At 35.2% G+C, this 6,928-nt stretch overlaps 1 pseudogene; it reads left to right on the forward strand.

Annotated features, from left to right (window-relative positions):
• LOC105522598 overlaps positions 1-242 on the forward strand; it is a 1,616-nt pseudogene extending 1,374 nt beyond the window's left edge.
• The last annotated feature ends 6,686 nt before the right edge of the window (positions 243-6,928 follow it).

Raw genomic sequence — 6,928 nt, forward strand, 5'->3', positions numbered from 1 at the left:
AAGAATGATGGTTTCCAGCTGCATCCATGTCCCTACAAAGGATGCAAACTCATCCTTTTTTATGGCTGCATAATATTCCATGGTGTATATGTGCTACATTTCCTTGGTCTTCTTAAGCAACAGACTCTTCCGCAAGACAGTCTACCTGCAGTCTGCCCTGAGCAGCTCCACTTCTGCAGAGAAGTTCCCTTCGCAGCAGGCATCCGTCTCTTGCCAAATGGAAGGCTGCTGCAGGCCACTGAGTTGCCTGTCATCCAAAGGGGATGAGCGGGATTGGAAGGAGGCTGTGTTAGCTCTTTTTCCTGTTCACCTCCCCCTGCCAAAGAAAACAGGACCCACTCTGCCAAGGGCCTTCTGTGTATTGCCTTCTCTCTGAGGAACTGGAATTTTTTTCTCTGGTGCTTGTAATTCATAATGTTCCCTGACACCAGTGTGTGGATTTTAAACATCACAGTGAGTCTGAAAGGACCACGGGTTTTTCTGCAGCTATTTTCTAGCATTTGCCAGTCCCTGTGCTTGGACTGATTAGAATACTTAATTTTTCTCCCTGTGCCATCTACCCTCCCACCTTTCCATCCTGCCTTCTACCACCCTTAGATAAATGGATTTTATAATTCCAACTGTTGTATTTTGTGAATTTGTTATTTTTGTTATTTTTCTGCAAAGCGCATACATTGGATATGGGAGGTAAAGGAGTGTCCCATTTGCTTCTGGTCACTCCCTTTATAGCCATTACTGTCTCATTTCTTGTAACTCAGGTTAGGTTTTAGTCTGTCTTGCTCCATTCCAAAAAAAAAAAAGAAAAAAATTGAAAAGCCTGAAGAGATGAGATAAGAGGAAAGATCTCATAGCTACATCTGCTGGGTTTTGAGGAGTCATATTTTGTCTTCCCCTTGAAGGGGAAAAAGTTATTTTCACTGATACATTTAAAGTCCCCCAACCATGGGGAGGTACCAGTTCTGGACAAGTGCCACTGCAACAACACTAAACCTGAACTTTTCAACTTCATTGGGGGTGGGAGGCGGTGGGCAGAAATGTGCTGTTGGCCACTGCCAGGTCTATTTCATATTTCAAAGGAATATTGGATGTTGAAATTAGGAACTGAAGGGGTAAATGTATTAAACCTGTGATTGATTGATGTTTCCCTGTCATTTTAAGAGACTAAATGTGGGAGGCATATGTCAAAATACTTGTACAATTTTAAAATGTCACAATTAAACGTGAGCTAGCTTTCCACACACACAAAAAGAAAATGTATATATACAGCATGGGATACTATGCAGCCATACAAGAATAAAATTGTGTCCTATTTAGCAGTATGGAGGGCGCTGGAGGCCACTATCCTAAGTAAAATAACTCAGAAACAGAAAACCAAATCTCACATATTTTCATTTATAAGTGAGAGCTAAATATTGGGTACACGTGGACATAAAGATGGAAATGATAGACACCAGAGACTCCACAAAAAGGGAGGGTGGAAAGGACTTGAAGTTTGAAAAATTATCTTTTGGGTACAATGTTCACCATTTGGGTGATGGTTACACTGAAAGTCCAAATGCCATCAGTACACGATATATCCATGCAACAATCCTGCATATGTGCCGCTTGAAACTGCAATAAAGTAAAATAAATACAAGAATAAAAGGTCATAAGCTTATAACAGTACAAAACTCAGTTGTATTTGTTTAGAATAGCACCAAAAAGTAAAAATCAAAATTAGAAAACTCTATAAAATGCTCTCAAAACCATGAAATAGTTACGTGAACTGACAAATAAAATAAAAGTTGTTGAGAAAAATTAAAGGAGGCCTGAATAAATGTAGAGGTATACCATTTCCATGGATTGAAAAACCCAAAATAGTCAGGATGGCAATTACCCCCCAGTTTGATCTATAGTTAAACACAATCACAATATAAATCCTAGTGCGATTTTCTCTAGAAATTGACTCATTGATTATAAAATATATATGAAAATGCAAAGCACATAAAATAATCCAAACAATTTAGAAATATAGAAAACATTTAAAATATATTAGCACAGGATTTCAAGACACACCATAGAATGACACTGACTGAGTGATATTATCATAAAAATAGACACACAAATCAAAGGAACAGAATGTATATTATAGAAATAGTCTTATGCATATATGCTTAATTGACTTTCAATAAAGTTGTCAAGGTAGTTTGATAAGGAGAGAATAGTTTTTCAACATACTGTTTTGGAAATATTGGATACCCATACAAAAAATAAAAATAAAACTCGATCCTTACACCACCACATACATAATTATACCTCATATAGACATTATAACTTAAAAACGTCAAAACTGTACACATTTTAAAGAAAGCACAGGGGAAAATTTCTTCAACTTGGGGTAGACAAAGACTTATTAGGAGACAGAAAACATGAATCTTAAAAAGAAAAAAATGGCAAATTGAACTATGTTAAAATTAAAAAGTCTGCTTTTAAAAAGTTAAGCAATTTGATGGGTGTAAAACTGCGAAAATACTAAAAAAACCTGAAATTTATAAATTTATACTCAAAAAGTATAAAGTTTATGATATAAAATTATAGCTCAATAATTTATATAAGAAAGAATGATTAATGAAATGGAAAGGTAATTCACATGCTAGGCTAACATATTTACAAAATATATACCTAATCAGGGGCATGTATCCAGAATAAATATATATCACTTATATAAAAAAGGAAAACACATAATTAAAAGATGGTCAAAAATTTGAACACACACTTCACAAAGCAAGATAAACGAATAACCACAGAGTACATACAAATGCTCAATATAACTATTCTTCAGAAGAATGCCTAATAAAACTAAAAGGAAAGATAACTATACATGTAATAAATTAAAAGACTGGCAATGCCTAGAGGTGGATAAGATAAGAAACCATTGGAAATTTTACAACATTGTTGGTAGGATTGAATTATGATGCAACCTCTTTAAAAAACAGCTTGGAGGTTTATAAATAGCTAAACTTGTATCTATTATGTGGCAGAGTCACTCCACTCCTAGGTATGTACCAAACATAAATGAACATATATGTCTATACAATGACTTGGAAACTCATGTTTATAACAGTTTTATTCCTATTAGCCTCCAACTAGAAAGAATCCAAATATCTTTCAACAGTTCAATTCATCCTTCACTGAATAAATTGCAGTGTATTCATAAAATGGAATACTATTAAGCAGTGAAAAGAATGAACTGACAAATGACTCATCATGAGTGAATCTCAGAAATATGTTAAGTGAAAGAAACTAGACACAAAAGTTAACATACTGTTTGATTCCATTTACATGAAATTCTGGAAAAGGCCAAACAGTATTGACAGAAAACAGATTATTGTTTCTCTGGGACCAAGACTGAGTAGAATTGACCACCAATCGTGAGGGGGAGAGTTCTGGCATTGTAGAAATGCTCTGTAATTTGACTGGAGTGTTTCTGGGACCAAGGCTGGGTAGAATTGACCACAAGGCTGGAGGGGGAGATTTCTGGCATTGTAGAAATGCTTTGTAATTTGATTGAGTATTGTTGCTTAGTATTGCTTAAATGTACCAAACTGTACATTTAAGTTGGGAACATTTTATATGATGTAAGTTAATCCTCTATAAAGTTAATTGCTAATATTAAAAGTTTTCTAATGAAAATAAAAGACAAGGTGGAACACTTTTAATTCAAAGGTCAAACACAATTATTGAACCAAGTAGCCTCTCAAATCTGTAAAGAAAAAAATGTAATAGGAAAATAAAATAGATAATTTTCAAAAGTTGGATAACAGTGTCTGATAATTTTTTAAAGTGTTTTACTTCTACTATTAATCAAAGAAATGTAAATGGAATCAGGATATCATTTTTATATTTCATCTAGGCTAGAATTTAAGATTAAAAGTAACATTATATACATTATGGAGAAATTGGCATCTTCACATGTTGTTAATGAAAGTGTAAGTTTTATAACCTTTGTGGAGATTATGTGCCAACACAATGCATATTAAAATTTGAAATAAGAACATATTTTCATTCAGCAATTTCATTTTGTGGGTAATGTGCAATTTTTCAAAAAACTATTTTATTTACCCAAACTCTGAGAAATTTATAAAAATTAATAAAATGGCATTTATAAAGTTATTCCAAACATAGACAAGAAAAATCAAAACTCCAGCATCTATTGCTAAGATTGAGGTAGGTTTACATACTGTTACTTTTTGAGAGTCTAGGAATTTAAAATAATAGATTTGATAGAGAAAATAGAGGCTTGTGTATGCATTGGAAGATTAGGAGAATAAATGTCAGGAAAGCTGCTCTTGATTTTCTGAATTGCAAGGATCACAGGAAGCCCTCACAGATGGTCTTGGCTGCTGCAGTACTGATGGATGATTCTCAGGAAATCTGAACGTGCAGGGCTAAAGTCCACATCTGTCATCTGATAAGTGCTGGCATATCATGTTGCCCCAAAAAACTGGCTTCCCTCTTCTGCATCCACATATTTCATGAATGCTCCTTTTTCATAAAACCCTTTTGGCAAGGTGATATGGAAAATGGACCTCAGGATTTCCAGAATTTTTATTCCTACATTGTGGTACAGAGAACTTAGAAGTGTAAGTATGATACTAAGTATCAGTAAAATACAGTCAGCACAGGTTTCCCTCCTAGATATTCACCATCCATACACATGCTTCTGTTGATGTGTAAATTTCCAAACAGTAATAATGAACATAATGCAAATACATCTCACATAAAGAAGTACCCACATTTATCTCTAAAAATGAAACAGAGTTCCACAAGTTAATAAATTATTATTTGATAGCCTTTTCTTTGTAGATGGAATTATAATGTTTTGTACCATCAACACACCTTATATACACTGGTAGGTTAAGACAAGGTGGGAAAATGATCAACATACACATATATACATAATAAAGCAAGCAGTAAAATAAAACAGCTACTGCAATCCTTGTTTCTGTAAGTAAACATGACTATCACTGATGTTTATGATTTTTTAAAATTTCACCTATTTATATTCTTTTGAACTCACCTCATCCCCCAACATTTCTGAAGGGCTTGAACCATTAGTGACTGCCTAAATTAGGTTGTTTCAGTCTTCTATTAAATTTTGCCTTTATATATGAAGTAATAAAAAATGCCCAAGAACATCTAGATTCTAGACATACTCTTTTCTGCCTTGGTAGTATAGCAGCAACACCCTATTTTTCATTAAAAAAAATAAAAAAGAAAACAGGATTCATTTCTGTCTGTAGATTACTGGCACAGAAGAACAAAGTAGACAGAAGTGACCAAGGGGCCATCTCAATCTCCATTTTTGTGTTTGCTGGTGGAAGTAACACTCCTTTGTGAAATAATACTTCTAATCCACAAAGCTCAAACTTATGCGTGTAAGTCATTAGGAGTAATAACAGAAGGAATCATTTCATCTCCCCTTACATCGGTTCTCAAGACTTATACATTCTTGTTATTAGAGAATGGACACAATCCTTTGGCTGTTGGTTCAGAGTATATTCTGCTTTGTGCAGACACATGAGGCTGTACTAGGTGCTGTGCAGTAACAGAACCTCAAGTAAACCATTTCGTATTCTACCAGGTCACCTCCCTCTGAGTGGTGGAATACACAGAGGCTTCCTAGTATAATTTGGTAAATAATTATAATTCTCTCACTGACTTGTGAGGTCACTTCTCCCAAAGACCAAGTTCTCATACAATATACACATACATTGTACATACAACCAAATACACATGCATTAATTTCTGAGCTCTCCTTTCTGTCTCTATACTACTTATTTCTTCCTGCACCAATAGCAGGCTGTTTTTTATTACTAAAGCATATTTTTTTTTACTAGGAAGAGTGAGGGCCTATATTACTTGCCCTTTACAAAATTGTTTTGTAATTTCGTGTAAATTTTGGAAATCTGATTGTCAGGGTGACTTCAAAATTTATGTAGGGATTTAGGTTGGAATTATATTGGCTTTATAGATTAGCTTGAACAAAATTCACAACTCTATATTATTTTGTCATTCTGGTAAAATGCATCCATAAGATAACACACCATTTGATGATAGAGCTCAGCTAGATTTTGTATACTTACTAACATTTTAGGTTTTTGCAAAACATCTCAATGTTCTTACTTAGAGTTTCTAGGGGCAGGGCCCTGGAAAATATAATTCAACCCTCTTTTGACACTGAAGTTGAGTGTCACTGGACAAATACATCAGTCTTCTGACTTAAAATTCAGTAAAAATTTTCCACTTGGACTGCTGCATTACAGTCTTAATTGTGGTGGGCTCTCCTTCAGAATCCATCACAACTTTCAAATGGACTCAACTTTCAAAGCGTACATGGGCCAATTATGCTCATGACTTCAACTCCCCAGGCTCCTTAACTGAGGCCACCTTTGAGAAACTGGTGACATTATTTTTTTCCAAAATGAACTTGACTTCTAATTAATCCCAAGACAACAGCTCCAGGGCAGTAGTAGACCTCAGGAGTCCAGTGATTACAGTACTTGCTTCTAATAACCACAGCCCATGTTGGTGATCAGAACTTCTGAAGATAGTGACTTATCTGGAGAAGCTGGGAGTCTTGATAGATGGAAGAGGCTAGCTCTGTTGATTCGGATGAGAGTTTCTATCTCAAGGCAGCTTCCCTCTCATTTGCTGTTATTTCCTCAGGCTCTGATCTGTGGCTCTGATGCTACTTGTCAGGAGACTCCCAAATACTGAATAGCTGCTTCTCTCTAGATTAGAAGGGAGAGAGCAATGTAAGTACTTACTGAGCAGTGGGAACATTGACCTAGTTTGGGGATTTGTGGGGCCTGGACTTGAATGATGAGTAGTGTTTGAGAAAATCTCTCTCTGTGCACCCCATGGAGATCACTGATGGCATTTCTGG

This window comes from Colobus angolensis, unplaced genomic scaffold, assembly GCF_000951035.1.
Source record: "Colobus angolensis palliatus isolate OR3802 unplaced genomic scaffold, Cang.pa_1.0 Scaffold439, whole genome shotgun sequence".
Classification (NCBI taxonomy): Eukaryota; Metazoa; Chordata; class Mammalia; order Primates; family Cercopithecidae; genus Colobus; species Colobus angolensis.